An 18205-nucleotide genomic window follows, 5' to 3' on the forward strand; every position below is an offset into this window, starting at 1 on the left:
CTCTTAGACAAAATGTGTTCAGGGATCATCTTAAATATAAAAATGGTGGTTAAAAAGGGAATGTAAACCACAGCTGGTTTCAGGTAGACAATAGGTCTAGTTCTGCCAATGCAAAATAGTTCAACTCAAAAGGGTTGCCCTTGGAACCATCCACGTAGGGCTCTTGCCGTAAGTCAATAGGATTCACAATGTTTCTGGGTCTCTTGGGGTTCCCTTCCCGAAGCTTCGATCCTTCCGGTTCCAAAGAAAAATACACAGTTCCTGTTAGGCCTCTCGGGGTTCCCTTCCCCAAGGTTTATGCCTCTCTTCACAATGTTCAACAATGTCTCTGGTGGGCCTCTCAGGGTTCCTTTCCCAAGCTTAGGTCTTTCTTCTTCAAATTCAACAAAGTCTTTTGTGGGCGTCTCAGGGTTCCCTTCCCCAAGCCTAGGCCACTCTGGTTTCACACAAAAGTTCACCTTGCCAAGATGTACCGTTTTAACACATAGTTCTTTCCATGGGGTAGTATCAGACACTTTCGAAAACGACCACTTTGACTCCTGCCCCCTCTCTTTGTTCTCTGTTTATTCCTTTTGGGCACCTTTCCCTCTTGTGCTCTTTTCCACTCAAGCTTTATTTCTCTTTCACCTTTCTTTCCTTCTATGGAGCACACCTGCACCCTTCTCTCTTCTTTGCTGTGCCTCTTGCACACTCCTCTTGACTTTATCGTGCCCCTTGCACATTTTGCTCTTTGGTCTTGCACCTTCCTTTCTTTGTACCGTGCCTCTTGCACTTTCCCTTTTCAACCTGCAGGTCTTTCGTATCCCCTTTTCCTGCTTTCTGGTCGCTTGCTTTGTAATTCTCTTTCTCAATCTGTCAGGTCGCTCGTACCCCCTTTCCTGCTTCGGGTTATCTGCACCCTCACTTTACTGTCTTTCGCTTCGTGCCACTTGCGCATTCTGCTTTTTCCTTGCTTTGCTTCTTTTCCTCTTACCTCTTTACTCTCTACATTTAAACCGCTGCCTCGCTCCAGCCATCCTCGCGTTCCTCCTCTCATTCACCTAGCAAGACTCACCCAGACAACGCAGCGTGGGTGAGCAGCGCCCCGGGATACTGGGCGGGAGGTTAGGGTCTCGCCACCTTTCTCTCAGACATCCCTGTGACCAACACATGCCCCAAAGGAACAAGCACTTGCCTGGACAAGGTCAATTAGTAGCACCTCACCTTCGTTCGACTTCACAGAGACACAGCTCCTTCACCACGCTGCGGGCCAGTGTCTCGGCATCCTGTTCGCCTCCAGTCCTCCCAGGCTTCTCGTCTTGCTGCCTTCACGTTCCAACAAGCAATCCCTGTTTGCTCATACTTCTTGGCAGAATCACACCTTTTATTACCAAAGTAATTGTCAAGTGGAGTCAGGTATAAATGGTTTGGGTTGATTGCCTGACCATGCCAGACTCTATCAGTGGGACAATTCAAAGGTGTTACAAGGTTTTGATTAAGAGCCTTGTGCCTAAAAGATAAAAGTTCCAGATTATAACTTCTTTGAGTGAGTCATAATGATGCTGGGGGCGGGTGCTGGTCTTTAGTAAAGTTTTTAAAAGTTAGATCAGTATTTTCCCAAAACAGGTTGTTATATATGAGGGTTCACTAGGTGTGTGTGATGTTGGTAGATTTGTATGCATTTAAAGGTAAGTACTCCCTGTAGTATTCTGGAGTTATTGGATTGCTGGAGGTCGAAGCTTCCTAATCTTGATCAACCAATGGTCATCACATTTGTCCGGGAACAGACCTATTGTCAAAGTAACCATTAAGCCATTAGGTAGAAATGTATAAGGGTATACAGTATCCCAACTGCACTTCATGGTGATGTGTGCAGTTGTCTTGGGGAATTGTCGGTTTTCCCATAAGAGTGAGCAAAACAGTCAAGGGAAGTAAAGCAGAAGGCTTTACTGACTTCCAAAAGTCTGTACAGTGTTTCAAAATAGCAAAAAGGGTTGGGGTCCGGCAGAATCAATGGAGGAAAAGGTGCAAAGAGGAAATCTTTCCTAACACTTACCTTAACTCCTCGACAAGATGCTTGCCATTTTTTTTTGTGTGTGTGTTTGTTTGTGTTGACCAAGTCGGATCAATGCCAGACCCTAAATCTGGGACTAAAGCTAAACAAACCAAAATAGAATCCTTTACCCAGAGACAGTTACGAGAAGGTGATAATCCTACCGTGGTAGATCCGGCACAGGTAGCGCTATCCCCTGAGCCTTCGGATGGGGGTGCCAGATACTGGAGGCAATTGTGCATTGAGGTATTCTGAGGAAACGAAAATTGACGCTATCCAAATAGCTGTCAACCTACTCCAACAAGATGTGTGGTCACTAGCAGAGCAGGTGACTATGTGTCGGTACCCAATCTCGCCCCAGGTCCTTATATGACAGGTGGCGCACGGCTTGCAGTACTATCCACTCATTTCGCCAATCCCAGCTGCCAACCAGGGCATCATTCCGCAAACCCGGACGCAGAGCCAGCTGACCTTCTCATGGAGGAGGAGCTTTTGGCCGTCCGGAAGAAAGACTGCTCACGGAGAGAAACGCATTGTGTTGCAACTTCCCTGTTGCCGGTACGCTTCTTCTTGTTGACCCCCCCTTTCTGCCTTTCCAAATCCTTGTTATTCAGGTACTTTCCCTCCTGCTACCTTGAATTAGTTCCCTACCTGTGGCCTTCCGTACTCTGTCTTCCTCTTACCTTCCGATGTCCTGGAGTTCATTCCTGCTGGGCCAGATCATCCTACTCACAAGCTACTTCCTCTGGACTCCTAGAACTGGACCGCTACACCCAAGGACTCTAGCAGACAAGGTTTTTTCACTCCTTGGAAGTTCTCCTTGGGGGTTTTTCTGCTCGGTGTCCGTTCAGTTTGTGGACTTCAGGCAGCCCTGGCAGTGGGTGAGGAGAGACCCTAATTGCACGATAGAAAGACGGCTGAGAAAAATATGCTTAAGAAAACACCTAAAACTACAGCTAAGAATGACATCTCATAGACTAAGCCTGCCACAAAATATCTACAAGTGTTAGTGGCTGAAATGAATACGAGGACGAAGATCCTGCAACACAGGGCTGAAGGGGCAGAAGGAAGGTCGCAGAGAAATAATGTTAGGATTCTTGGCCTTCCAGAAGGCGAAGAGAGACAAGACCTGCCTAATGTCGTGGAGAATATGCTGCTACAGGAGATTAGCCCAGGCGCAATGCTCAGGGATTCACGGTTCAGATGGCACACATATCTTTGGCAACTTTGCTGCCACCTAGTGCCCCTCCCAGACCCCTTAGTGTTCTTCAACTTCAAAGATAGGGAACACATCTTGAAATTCTCTAGAGACGGAGGTCAGATTATGAAGGGGTCGTTCACATTGGCTATTTATCCGTTCTATGTGGTACTGATGCAGAAAAAGCATAACCAATTTGTCCCTGTTAAGGCACGACTACGACAAATAGGAATTAAATATATGCTGATGTATCTGGCTAAATTACTCTGTGGTGGAATGGCAAACCTTTTCAAGACCCCTGAAGAATCATACAAATGGATGAATAATAATAGAATGGAAGGTGTGCTTGATAAACGCAATCCCAAAAGGTGAGCTACTAGGCCGAAACCATCCTTTTTTTTTGAGTGGGTGTGGCCATAGTACTTAAACCGGCGAGCTCTTGGCACTTGAGGCCTATGAGTGATTGGCTTGATGGTAATTATGTTTGGGGGTTTGCCTTGTATGCATACGTCCTCCTATTGCACAGCTTTGAAACACTTATTTGAATTCGGACCCCATGGTAGTTTAAGGGAAAGCTAGGCGTGGAAGCTCAAATAGCAAAGTAATGTTGAGTGTTGTTTTTAGTTTTAAGTTGTTGCGGATTTGTTATGTGTGGTTGTTTTTATTGCATTGCTTCTTGATGTCAACACTGCTACAGGTGTACGGCAAACATATGATGGCTATGCGGCTAGGAGATGAGGTAGAGAGTCGGGATGATTGTAGGCCCCATTTGGGCCCTTGAACTGCTATGCGAGTGCTGATATGATATGGCATTTATAACGCGCCTATACACAAGTGTTTCAAAGTGCGAGTTATAGTTCTCCAGCATGGGGTCTGGCATGGATTCACATGCTCATGAATATTCCCCGTCGTCAGGCTGGGAATCCTCGGTAAAGAAAAAACCAGTATCAGTTTCGTTTCTGATCTGTCTTTCGTAGTAATAACCAATCACTGGTCTCTGCGTCATACTGACCACAGCCAATGACTGCCCTCTACCTAAGCACCGCCTCTGGCAGCCATCTTCAGATTTTTACCGCACGTTCATGTGTTGGGATCCTCGTGCTATTGCTCTCGAGCGTTAGTGCTATTTTTTCGCGCTTTTCACAAAAAACTTCGATTCTTTCGGTCAAAAGAGCCTCAAGCTCCACCGATCCTACATCCGATCAACGGGGACCCGTGTCGGATTCATCTGTGCCCCTCAAGGGTGAAGATTTCGTCGAGCTACACTTCGGAGGACTCCAGAAGCTTCTCGGGCCCGGTCTCGGAGATGGCCCAGGAGAAGGGAAGCTCGACGCCCGGAAAGCTGTTCAGGGTCTGCCCTGGATGCCAGCTGCAGAACGTCTTTAAGGAGGACGAACACTCTTTCTGCCTTTACTGCCTTCATGAGGACAAGACGCACGTGGAGAAGGACTGTGCGTTTTGCGGCAACATGTCGGAACGGACCATGAAGGACCGCCATCAACGTCTCGCCAACTGGCTGGAGGGTAAGAGCCCGTCTGGCGAGAAGAAGAAGAAATCCGAGCGGTCTTCTAAGACCTTTGAGGGCGCCCCGGCGACGGGGGCCCAACATAAGGCCAAGCACCGCGAGTCCGCTGGCACCGGGAGCGCCGAACGGTCGGGCTCTACGGGCGCCAGGCAGGGCGCACCCTCCCCGGCACCATCAACCACGAGCCAACGCTCTGGGTCGGGTAAGAGGAAGGCCGAGCACCCGGCGAAGCTCCTGGAGAGGCCCCGGTCGAGCTCTAAGGCAGAGGAGGAGCGTGGCAGCGCCCCCTCCCTCAAGGATAAGGCGGTGAGCGCACCTAAGGTGGTGAAGGCCTTGATCCATCCGACCAAGCCCTCTATCGAAACGGTCGCGGCGGCCCTGGCTCAGCCTGTGGTGGCTGCACCAGTGGTGGCGACCTCAGGGCCCAGAATCTCCCTGCCTCCTCGGAGGGAGTCTTCCTTTGTGCCCATCGATAGGACCCCCGTGAAACCCTCCGTGGGGAAGAAGAAGGGGGGGCAGGGCGTCGTCGTAGAGTCGGCCTCAACCTCAGAAGAGGAGCTGATCGAGGTCTTAAGCCACGGCCTAGGCGTGGAAGAAGGCCAGCCCGTCGGAATGGACCCCGACGCAGGTGACGACGACGACATCATCGAGGATACCGACGGGGCCCCTGCTCGCCCGTCGGATTCCCCTCTGCCAGCGCCGCAAGACAACTCGGCGGCCATTTTGTTGGCCATACAGTCCTTATGCTCCGAGATAAGGACGAGGCTACCGTTACCGACGGAGGAACCTCTCCCGTCGGGGGATCCAGAACCGGGACCTTCTGGTGTTCCCCCTACCAAGAAAAGAAGGATCCATCCACCACCTCCTTTTCAACCGTCGCACCCCTTCCAGCCCTCCTCCCCGTCCACCCGAGGGGATGATACGGGGACTGACACGGCAGCGACGGGTACGGACGACGAGGCATACGACGAGGATTTTCCGTCGTCGCCTCCCACCAGGGCCTCTCCGCCCGACGAGATCGGATCTTTCCACTCCATGATCTCCAGGGCTTCCGAGCTTTTCCAACTCTGCCCTGAGGAGAAGAAAAAGGAAGGCTTCCTTTATCAGCGGCGCGAGGCCAAGAGGAAGACGGTCCTCGCAGTGCCTCTGTTGGACGACATTTGGGATGAGGGCCTTTCCCTCCTCAAGAACCCTTCCACGACGCCAGCTAGAAGAGACCGGTACGAGAAAAAGTACCGGGTCCCGGACACGGCCCCCCTATGCCTCCGGGCGCAGCCTACCCCGGACTCCGTCGTCTCCGCGGCAGCCAGGAAGAAAGCGGGGGGGGGTGCGGCCTCCACATCGACTTCCCCGCCGGACGGCGAGGGAAAGAAATTGGATGCTATGGGACGTAGAGTCATCTCGTCGGCAGCAACGACGATTAAAGCGGCCAACGCCTTGGCTATCGTGGCCCGCTATGACAGGGAGCTCTGGTACAAGATAGCTCCCCTGCTGGATTTTCTGCCGGACGACAAGAGGGCGGAGGCCCTTGAGATCCTGCAGGAAGGTGAGGTGGCCTCGGACCACGCCATCACCGTGGCGAAGGACATCGCCGACACTGGATTCCGCCAGCTGGGATACGGCGTTTGCCTTCGACGTCGTGGATGGCTCAAAGCTACGGACTTCCGGCAGGACGTCCAGACCAGAGTCCTGGACATGCCCTTCGACGGGAACAACCTGTTTGGGAAGACAGTGGACGATTCCCTTCAGGCCATCAAGGCGGATACTGAGACGGCCCGGGCCCTTGGAGTCCTGCAACGACGGACGCCCTTTCGGAGCGGCGGAGGCAAGGGCGCCTCCAAAGGTTCCGGCGGCGGTTTCGCTTCCTACCGTCAAGCGGCCCGCTCGTCGTCGCAAGAGGCCTACAGAGGACGAGGCAAGTCTAGCGGACCCCGCCGTCGTCGCCAAGGAGGTCAAGGCGGCAAGGCCGCGTCCAAGCAGGATTGAACCGGCCGTGGGGTCGGGCCCCCACCGAAGCACCCCGGTGGGAGGCCGGCTGGCGGGCTTCGTCAGCGTGTGGGAGTCCATCTCCACCGACCGTTGGGTGCTGGACGCCCTGGCCCGGGGCCACGCGCTCGAGTTTCAAAGAAGGTGCCCGCGCGTCCCCCCCGTGGCCAGGAAAGAACTTCACGTCCCTCAACTTCTCCTGGAGGTAAAGGCGATGCTCAGAAAGGGCGCCATCGAACTCGTCCCAAAGAGGCTTCGGGGCTCCGGAGTCTACTCGAGATACTTCCTCGTGAAGAAGAAGACGGGAGGATGGCGCCCCATCCTAGACCTGCGACGTCTGAACAAGTTCATCAAGGCGCAGAAGTTCCGGATGGTCACCCTCCAGCACGTCCTGGGTCAGCTGGAGGAAGGAGACTTCCTATCGTCGTTGGATTTGGAGGATGCCTACTTCCACATTCCCATCCTAAAGGGGCACCGCAAATTCCTCAGATTCGTGGTCCAAGGGCGTCATTACCAGTTCAAAGCCCTTCCCTTCGGACTACGGTCGGCACCCAGGGTATTCACCAAGTGCCTCGCACCGGTGGCGGCGCAGCTGCGCCGCGAGGGGATTCACGTCTACCCCTACCTGGACAACTGGCTCATCCGCGCCAAGACGAGGGAGCTCGCCGTGGTCCACACGGCAAGGACCGTCCAACTCCTCACGGACCTGGGATTCTCCGTGAACTACGCCAAATCCCACCCGGTGCCCGCGCAAGTCGCACTGTTTCTGGGAGCGAGGCTCGACACAGTGTCCCTTCTGGCCTCCCCGTCGGAGGAGAGGACCAGGACCATCTTGGGCAAGGTGCAACGGATGTTGGTGGCCGACGCGGCCAAAGTGAGGTCCATCAAGTCCCTCCTCGGGATGATGTCTTCCTGCATCTACCTCATTCCCATGTGCAGGCTCCGGATGCGCCCGTTGCAAGAATTCCTGGATGCGCGCTGGATCCAGACGACGGGCAGCTTCGAGGAAAGGATCAAGCTCAACGAGAGTTTCCGACGAGCGATACGGTGGTGGGGCACCCGCGCGCATCTGACGGCGGGCATGGACTTCCAGACCTTAGCCCACCAGGAGACTGTGACCACGGATGCCTCCCTGGAAGGGTGGGGAGCGCACACCGAAAATCTGCACGCAAGGGGACTCTGGCTCCCGACGGAGAAGTCCCTGCATATCAACGTCCTGGAGCTCCGTGCAGTGTTTTGGGCCCTCAGGTCCTTCCTTCCGTCCCTCAAGGGCAAGGTGGTGAGGATCTTCACCGACAACACCACCACCATGTTTTACATCAGGAAACAGGGCGGAACCAGGTCCCCAGCGCTGTCCAAGGAGGCGCAGGACCTGTGGCATTGGGCCGTCGCCCAAGGGATTTTTCTGGTGCCGTTTCATCTGGCAGGGATAAAAAACACCATCGCCGACTCACTCAGCAGGGAGCTGCGCTCGTGCCACGAGTGGGAACTACAGCAGGATCTGGTGGATCGCCTCTTCCGACGGTGGGGCACACCCCAGATCGACCTGTTCGCGACGGCGACGAACACCAAGTGCCGGAGGTTCGCCAGCAGGTTTCCCCAGACGAGGAGCATGGGCGATGCTTTCTCGTTCCCCTGGGAGGGCCTGTTCCTCTACGCGTTCCCTCCCTTGCCTCTGCTAATCCGGCTCGTCAACCAGCTCAAGAGGTCACGGTGCAGGATGATCCTCGTCGCACCTGCGTGGCCGAGGCAGATATGGTTCCCGGACCTTCTGGACTTGTCAGCGTCCCCGCCGATCAAGCTGCCGGCGGACGCGGATCTACTCTCCAGGGAAGGAGGCGCCATCCTCCACCACGACCCGAAGTCGCTGAACTTGCAGGCCTGGCTCCTGCAGCGCTAGAGTTTGGAGGATACGACATACCGGCCGATTGCAGAGAGGTTCTTGCAAAGGCCAGGGCGTCCTCGACTCTTAAATGCTACGGACACAAATGGAAGAGGTTCTCTGTCTGGTGCCACGCACAGAAGATTAACCCTCTACGGATTACGGCTCCCCAAGTACTGCCGTACCTGCTGACGCTGGCCAAAGCTGGTCTGGCACACGCGTCCATCAAGATTCATCTTGCTGCGATCTCCCGATACACCAGAACCACGGGGCGGACGTCCTTGTGGTCTCTTCGTCTGGTGAAAGAGTTCATGAAGGGACTGTTCAGATCGTTCCCGCCGGTGAAGGCTCCGGCCCCGGCGTGGGAGCTCAACGTGGTGCTGACCAAGCTCATGGGACCTCCGTTCGAGCCTCTGCACTCGGCCCCGTTGAAGTTTCTATCGTGGAAAACAGCTTTTCTTGTGGCCATCACCTCCGCACGACGAGTGGGAGAGATCCAGGCCCTTTCCTGCAAGGCCCCGTACTTGACTTTCCACGACACGAGGGTAGTGCTCAGGACGCACCCCTCCTTCATGCCCAAGGTACCGTCGGACTTCCATCTCAACGAACCCTTGGTGTTACCTGTGTTCTTCCCGTCGCCTTCGTCGCCGGCTGAGAGGACTTTGCACTCGCTGGATGTAGCTAGAGCGCTGAAGTTCTACGTGGACCGCACGAAGGGTTTTCGGAAGACGTCACAACTCTTTGTGAACTTTGGACCTGTCAATCGGGGGAAGGCTCTCTCGAAGGCTTCCATCTCCAGATGGCTCTCCGGCTGTATCATGTGCTGTCACCGGTTGGCAAACCGACCGCTGCCTGGCCGTCCGAGAGCCCATTCCACCAGAGCGATCGCAGCTACCACGGCGTTCCTATCTGGTGTGCCCCTGCTGGACATATGCAGGGCTGCTACGTAGAGGTCGACGCACACCTTCACGAAATTCTACTGCGTCGACCGGGATTCCAGGGAGGAGTCCAGGGTCGGCCAAGCAGTGCTGCGCAACCTGTTCGCCTGAGGTGAGCCTGGTGAGGAGGTAAGATGCTTAATGTTGAGTTGATGTGATGCTTAATGTTGAGCCTTTGCCACCTCCCGTGGTTGTGCATGTGTGTACTGCTATGTATTCTTTATTCATGAGCATGTGAATCCATGCCAGACCCCATGCTGGAGAAGGAACAAGTTACTTACCTGTAACTGTTGTTCTCCAGCATGGGTCTGGCATGGATTCACATGCGAACCCTCCCGCCTACCCCTCTGCGGCTCTTCACTTGGTCATACTGCCACTTCACGTGCTTCCAAATCTGAAGATGGCTGCCAGAGGCGGTGCTTAGGTAGAGGGCAGTCATTGGCTGTGGTCAGTATGACGCAGAGACCAGTGATTGGTTATTACTACGAAAGACAGATCAGAAACGAAACTGATACTGGTTTTTTCTTTACCGAGGATTCCCAGCCTGACGACGGGGAATATTCATGAGCATGTGAATCCATGCCAGACCCATGCTGGAGAACAACAGTTACAGGTAAGTAACTTGTTCCTTAGGACACTTTGGCCTCTGACTCAATGTCTCAATATGAGATGGTGGGCTGGTGGGTACAGTGATACACGCCTTTTGTATTTTATGAAATGGTGTCCTCTATTAAGACATTGAATGTTCAGGGGCTGAATAGTTTCCTCCTTAAGTGTCCGAAGCCCGCCCTGTGCACCGTGGATTGGCTCTTGTACTCATAGAGCCTATTGAAGGAGCCGGCAGGTGTGAGCCGGCCCCCTTACCAAAAGCCCATGTTCTAAGGCCACTGCTCACCCCTGTCTGGCATGGCTGCAGTGCTGCATAGTGTTAGGAAAGATTTCATAATTGTATGTAATTTTCCCTCCATGTGTCAAACCCCAAACTTTTTGCTGCTGTTTAAACACCCTGAACTAGAAAGTAACTTAACTTACAGCACACTTGGGTCTCTAGTCGTTCCAAAGGCCCTAGAAACTCTCGCTGGACTTTTTATGAACTGTGCAGATGTGTCATGGACAGGACTGGTGGCAGCTATCGTTTTCTTATATTTTTAACCCTTTCATGCCATGTTAACCGCATTTCCCGCGTACGGCACAAATAGATGGCCTGGCTACAAAATGGCCATGGCCATGCCACGAGGTTCTTTGTCCTGTCCTTTGGCCATCTTGCCCCTTCACCTTCCCCAGGTCGAGTCGACCTGTGTCAGTCCTTATTTGGGCATGCACTTTCCTGCGAAACCCAATGCCTTTGCGGGCTTCTGCATGTCTTGTGTGTGTTTCTCCAGGATGTGGGCAGGGATGTCTGTTCCCAATACACATCCTGGGTGCCAGAGAGTTTGGAGTTTCCTGAATGCCTGGGACCACTGTGGTCCGTGATTGGTCCACGTATGGAGTGAGTGTTTGTGAGCAGATCTCCCATTGGGTCCTCTCGGTTTTGGCGCGAAGGAAACTTTGGATAAGAGGAGGCTGAAAACCCCACTACCATGTCGATCTACTGAGTTCACACGAACAAAGGATAAGGAGCCAAATATCCTGCAACAAGAAGCCGAGTCGAGGAACCGCTGGTGACCCGCTGGAAGGTTTGGCACCCTGAACCCGCTGTCGTCCCGTGGGACCCCTCTGCATCTGATCGTCCTAGAAGGTCTGCGAAAACGCTTCGACCCATTGGAATAGTGGGATCAACTATTCTCGGCACCTTCAACAAACCCTGCAAGTAAGCCTCTTCGGAAGTGTCCCTGGGCCAACCAGTGGGCTGACCAGCTTACACGGGACGTCTGCTCTGTTACCGTCGCGGTTTACTGCTTGCTCTGTGTCCACGGCACCCTCACACCGAATTATGTACACTTGGCATTCCCAGGTCCGAAGTGAGGCGAGTGCGCCCGGACCGGAGTAAACGCGGTTACCGTGTTGCCCTGCTGTGGCAACGACCTGTGCAAGTTTGCTACATTTGTGACCCCTCTGACCCTGAAGCCTGCTGCAGTGGAATTGGGCTGATTCCTCTACCCGGGGCGGAGAAATCCCCACTCTCCCGTTTGGAAATACCCACTGTATCTCGGAAACTACACCGTGTTGAGACGTCCTGATAGTCACATTTGAACCTGCCAGCGAAGTGGACTGTGCCGGCGAAGTTTGGGTCTGCCTGCGTCGGGGACCGGTGAGTAGTCCATACCCCAACCGGTGGCCCCTAGCACAGGAGCCCATTTTTACGCATGAAGGGCCCCTTTCCTTTCCACAGCTATTGCAAAATAGCGACTCCATTCCGCACTCTCAACCTGCCTCTGCCCCCAAGTGGAGGTCCTGCTTGAATAGTGGGGACTTGTTCTTCATCCACCTTCCTGAGCTGCTAGTGACCCTTGAAGAGACCCTATTTTGTCCATTGGCACAAGCGCGTGCATGTACTATTGAGCATATGGCTTCTCTCTTTGTAGGGCTTGGACTGCCTCTTAGTTAGGTGTATTCTTGATGTGGAACTGGGTCTAAAGATTACTTGCACTGCCTGTTTTCCTCCCCATCTAGGTGGTCTACATATTTCGTGCTCTTTAATCCATTGTACCCCTCTGGTCTTGTATATATATTGTATTGATTGTGATGTATTGGTTTACTCTAGTGTTATTGTGATTCTTTGCTTTGGTCTATGTTACAAAGGCCTTGTAATAAATGTGTCTATATTTTTAATATAACACCTGTCTGGAGTAATTTGCAAGTGTCCTTGCTTTGTGTGCTCATTGAGGTCTTTCAGTCACCCTCAACCCTCTTGAGACTTAGTATTGACCACCTGCCATAGCTACCCTGATTGGGCTGGCTTGTCCAGAGGTTACCCTGAAACTAGGTTGGCCTTCTGAACCTCTGCCCCTCCAGGTCAGAGTTCAGAAATCCCTCTTAACAAATTGATGGCAGCAGTGGGATAGGACTGAAGGTATGCAGTGCTGCACACTAGTGAAGGCATTTCAAGTTATTTCTACCAGGACACATGGTGAATTGTTGTAGTATAACCTTTTAAAGGCCATAGTCCTATCTAACAGTATGGAAACAAGTACCTTGGTAACTTTAAATGCTTCGAAATCCGACACATTAAGAAAGATGTGTGTTGAGAGAGGTGTCTCCTCTCAAGGCACAAAAGTAGAAATGATCCCGAGAATCATGGACTAGCAAGAAGCTCAGCTTAGAGCTATAGCTTCTGAGGACAGTGCAGAAGGAGGTGGGGCTGCTCTCACTGGTAGAACTGAGGGTTCTGCCGCTGCACTGATCCACAGCAACCATGAGGACATGGAGGATGTAATGTCAAATGTGTCCCCTGCCAGTACTGATGGGGAGGCCATACTTGAATTCAAGAAGCAAGAACTGCTGTTTAGGCAGAAGGAGCTTGAGTTCAATATGGCCAAACTAAAGATATAGCAGGCAGAAAAACAAAAATACAGGGATCACCAGTTGGAACTGGCCAAGCTTCAAGTTGCCAATGGATCCAAGGGTCCTGGACATGGGTCTGGGGGCTCCTCTTATCCAAGGTTTCCAAAAGATCTACTCAGTGTGTATGAGGAAAAGAATGACATTATGGACTGGCTGAATACATTTGAGTATGCATGTGAAGTTCAACAAGTTGACAATGCTGATAAAATTGCCTGGTTACGTAGCATACTACCCCATTCTGGCTGCAGTGCCATTATGGAAATGTCGAAAACGGAGAGAGCAGATTTTGCAATGTTGAAGCAAACTCTTATCTTAAAGTTTGGAAAGACTCCTGCCCAATACTTAAAAAGATTCAGAGAGTACAAGAAGAAAGAAGGTGGTACTTGGGTATCTTATGTAACTGAATCCTTAAAAAGCCTGACTGGCTGGGTTGAAGGTTATAAGGTTTCTACCTTTGAAGGTATGATAAATCTTGTCATGCTGGAACATATTTTTGCATCTTCTTCCCCTGAGTTTAAGCAGCATTTGGCAGATTCAAAGGAGATAGATCCTAAGAAGCTAGCCATTGTAGCAGATTTGTGGGTGTAACATAGAGTGTCCCATAAGGACAAGACTCATCCTGGTAAGCAGGAGGAAGGGACAAAGTCCAAAGATAAGGAAGGTGGGAAACTGATAAATCTTCCTCCCATAAGGGCCACAAAAGGAAATATAAGGGTAAGACACAAGAGAACTCACAGGGTAGTGGAGGTCAGCCTACAAAACAGAACTCTGGTTATAGTAAGCCTCCCTATGTAAACAGAGCCAGTGGATCTTGTTTTGCTTGTGGAGCAACTGACCAAGTGAAGGGGGATCCCAGATGTAAGGTCAAAACCTTGGGGGTCCACTCTGCTAATCTGGCCTTCTCCTCCTATGAGGAAGAAGAGATTACAGTAGCATCCTTCTCCTCAGACTCCTTCCCCAGTGGGATAGAAGCTGTGGTAGTTTTAGTTTCCCTGGGTTCCTGGGAGCCTAAAGTCTCAGAGGCTTATGCTAGGATTCCAGATAACACCAAGCACTACTTTAAAGACAGTGGGCCTCATTACGACCCTGGCGGAAATCGAAAAACGATGGCGGAAATGCAATACCGCCATCGAATAGCGCTCGGTGCGACTATGACACGTCACCGCAAAGTACGATGCCATTAGCGACACCGTAGTGAACGCCAACGCTAACTGCACCAAGTACGCGCGCGCGCGCCATGCCAAACCGTAATTACCACCATGGCGCAACGGTACGCGAATTCTGACCCTAGCGAACATGCACCTAACGCCATCAAGCACGGCGGAAAGTACCATTCCGCCATGGTGAGAAGTACGGCATCGCGAACCAACCGTAAACGGCCCCACTGAGTGCCTGTACACCGCTCCCTGGCCACATTGTACAACTCCCCGTAGGTGTAATGAGGTCACACAATGCAACCAGTGAAATGTACTAGTCATCCATGCCTGCCAACGAACAAATGAATCTCAAGAGGGGCCAATGGGAGCTGCAGGGCACAGATGGCACGAATACAGAAGCCATCCCAATGGACATGACCTCAGTCTCCCACCAAGAAACGCACGCAAACACAGGCACCTGTGACCAGCAATATTCCGAAAATCACATCATTCCACCAATCCACCTGGCTGACCGGCATCTGTTACACAAAAGCTAATCCCCCGCCCCTGAGCATGACATCATTAAAACAGTCATATTGGCAGCCCTCATCCCTGACCTCACTGGGCTTCGTAGGCAAACGCGCCCAGCACAGTACCACGCAACTATACTCCGAAGCTGGAACCCAATGCAGATCTCCTCACAATACATCGCTCCCCAAATAGGAATATGCCACATCACTTGCAAAGAAGAACGCTACACGGTCCATATTAGAATAGAAATTTAATGCACAACAAATTCACCAAGCCCATACAGCCATTAGGCCATGAACTCCAAAACACATTTCACCATTGTGGGCTGCATCCGCAATAAATGACCAGCTACTTCTTGTGTGACGCCCTGTTCCTTCATGGTACACAGGGGCTACATTCTCGTACGAAAAGGCAACATGGAAGCGCCTAGAACCGCAGGGCCGTCCCAATAGGGAGGCACTAGTCCAGCTGAAAGGCCGAAATGTTGCTCCTAGCCACTAGTACTGCGTAAGGGCATGTGGCCCATTGGCGATCGTCCCATAAGATCGTAATGCTGCTCCACTGATGAACACGAAGCAGCAGGTGTCGGGAGTAAAATCCATCTGCAGGAGTGGCATACAGATGGCAGTGGCAAAAGGGGAGGAGATACCTGTCAATCAAATGAAATGAAAAAGAACAGTATGGCCATCAGAACTTCATTAGTATTACTCACTTCAATGATCACACCAAATCCACAGCCATATGCATGCTAGCCCACTCCAAAGGATCATCACCACCCAAAAACCACTTGCGAATCATAACTATCTATATCGAGGTGAAAACACCATCACAAACGAGTGTACTTGTGCATGCGTCTGTTAAAACAGAATCCATCAGATGGGATTGGTAACGTGCATAGACACAAGTGTCTGAAGGCGCGTCGAGACAGGGAGGGCTCAACAAGGCCAGATAGACGATGGTCCCACTATGGCAGCCCTGCATCACATAGCGCAGGGGAGGCGGACAGATTCCAAGAAGCCCTGTACATGGCAAACTCTGTATCAATTCATCTGTCCATGCATCCATTCATCATTCCCTCATCCCGTAATGAGAACGCCTGTTTCCATACTCACATAACATGTGAAATTTCCATTGAGTCTGTGCGTTATGCAGCCTGCAAAATCCACTGTGCCCCAGCCCGTAATTCCAGTGTTGTGAAGTAACATGTATTTGGAAACGTCCGGCCTCATCGTCCACTTCGCCATTGCGCATCCCAAACTATTCATATCAATCATTGCATCCTCGCCATGGCCCCTGTCCCAAGGACATTGAACAATAGAACGTTATATTTGCAGTCAGACCTGTGGGCATCTCCTCGCCGCTAGCTGAAAACCGAAAGCGCCGCCCTTCGAATTCCTCATTTGCAACATCACGTCGAAAAGGCATCTGTGGCCGCTTGAAATCACAAATTAATCCATCTAGTGCGGCTGTATGTGAAAATGGCAACTGCCTTCACTCACAAGTGGGACGCCCCGCCCGTCGTTGAACCTCGGTGCAGTGATGCATGAGGGTCCACCGTTACTCGAGTACTACGTTCCACTGACCCTTCACAAGTCTGTTCGCGACTGCAAAGATAGTATGTGAAACAATGGGACCATAGCCGAATGAACATATCAACCAATGTTACACTGCCATCGGGTACAAATACATGATTGTAATAGCAAGATGCCATTCGTCAAATTACAGCATTGTGTGCGGGACGTGCTCGCCCAAAGGGGAGAGCAGCTTGCACAGGTGGAATGAATCACCACAGGTGGAGGCCATACAGCCTGAAAACACATAAATTGCACGCCCAGTCTCCTCCCACAACCACTCCGAAATGCTACCGGCAGGACTAGCTATGTTGGCCCTGGGGGACCTGATAGCACTGCAGGTACTCCAACTTCAAGAAGAAGACGAACACCAACTACAACCGGCCGCACGGAGGAGACGCAGGAGGAGGAGGAGGGCAAGGCAGGGCCAGCAAGGGCCGCCAGCACAGCCACTACCACCACGCAGGCAGCCCGCAATCCCACGCCTCCGAGCACATCCGTTCAACCTCACTGATGAGCAGATCCACACCCTCTACCGTTTGGACCGGGACACCATAACCGCCATTGTGGACATGACACAGGCTGACCTTGTCAGCATGATAGATAGCCCAACCGCCATCCCACCCCTACTGAAGGTGGTGTCTGTACTCCACTTCCTGGCCACAGGCACCTACCGGCACACAGTCGGACAGTTGCATGGCATTTCACAGCCATTGTTCTCACGGACACTATTGCAAGTGCTCGATGCCCTCCTGAAGCACGCAGACGACTACATCTCTCTACCACGCTCGGAGCAGGAAATTACGAACACAAAAGTGGGATTCCATGCACTTGCCGGCATACCGGGTTGCATTGGTGCCATCGACTGCACTCATGTGGAATTGGTCGTCCCACATGCCATGGAGGCCCAGTACCGCAACCGGAAACAATTTCATTCTCTGAATGTACAAATGGTGTGTGACTCCAACAGGATCATTACACATTGTTGTGCCCGATTCCCTGGATCAACCCATGATTCTATGATCTTGAGGAACTCTACAATACCACGCTACATGGAGCGACACGCAGGGAACAGATCCTGGCTACTCGGTGAGTCTCATTTCATGCATGATGATGTGGGGTATGTGATGCGGCAATGACCTGGCAGGAAGGGGGGGGGTGCGTACGTAGCAATGGCATTCCACATGATTCGTTTATCGTCCACATACAGGTGATGCCAGATATCCACTGAAGAGATGGCTCCTCACACCAGTCCGGAACCCACGGGACCAGCATGAGGAGGACTACAACCATGCCCACTCACGTACCCGTGTAGTCATAGAACAGGCATTCGGCCTACTGAAGACTCGTTTCCGGTGCCTCAGCAGGTCTGGCGGGGCACTCCTGTACCGCCATGTGAAGGTTGCGAAGATGGTGATGGCATGTGTCATGCTACACAACATGTGCGTACGTAGAAATGTGCCCATGCCCCCTGACGCAGAACTGCAAGCACCTGAAGATGGTCATGATGAGGGTGGGGATGTGGCAGCACCTCAAGGAGTCTGCGAGGCACAGGAGGGCCGTGACATTCGTCAGCATCTCATAGATGCATGCTTCTAGCACTCACGCCTGGTGGCTGATACATGGACACGGGACTCGTGGCACTGTGTGTGTATGGTACATGCACAATATGGACTGTACGCCTATAATGGCCTCGTACACAGAGATCAATGTCCACACATCTCATTGGTTGATCGTGCATTGTTTATGGCATATGTGATATCATGTTAAACACCCTATCGTCCCGCCACCCAAGTGAGCCCAACACCCCCCCTCCACCCTCCTACCTCCCCCCCGAACACCAGTGTCCAGAGATGCTCATTGTCAGTGGGCAGTTGCTATTGCAAGCCCCCTCTGCGGGTA

The sequence above is a fragment of the Ambystoma mexicanum genome, chromosome 6q (genome assembly GCF_040938575.1).
Source record: "Ambystoma mexicanum isolate Mex_15411 chromosome 6q, UKY_AmexF1_1, whole genome shotgun sequence".
NCBI classification, from domain to species: Eukaryota; Metazoa; Chordata; class Amphibia; order Caudata; family Ambystomatidae; genus Ambystoma; species Ambystoma mexicanum.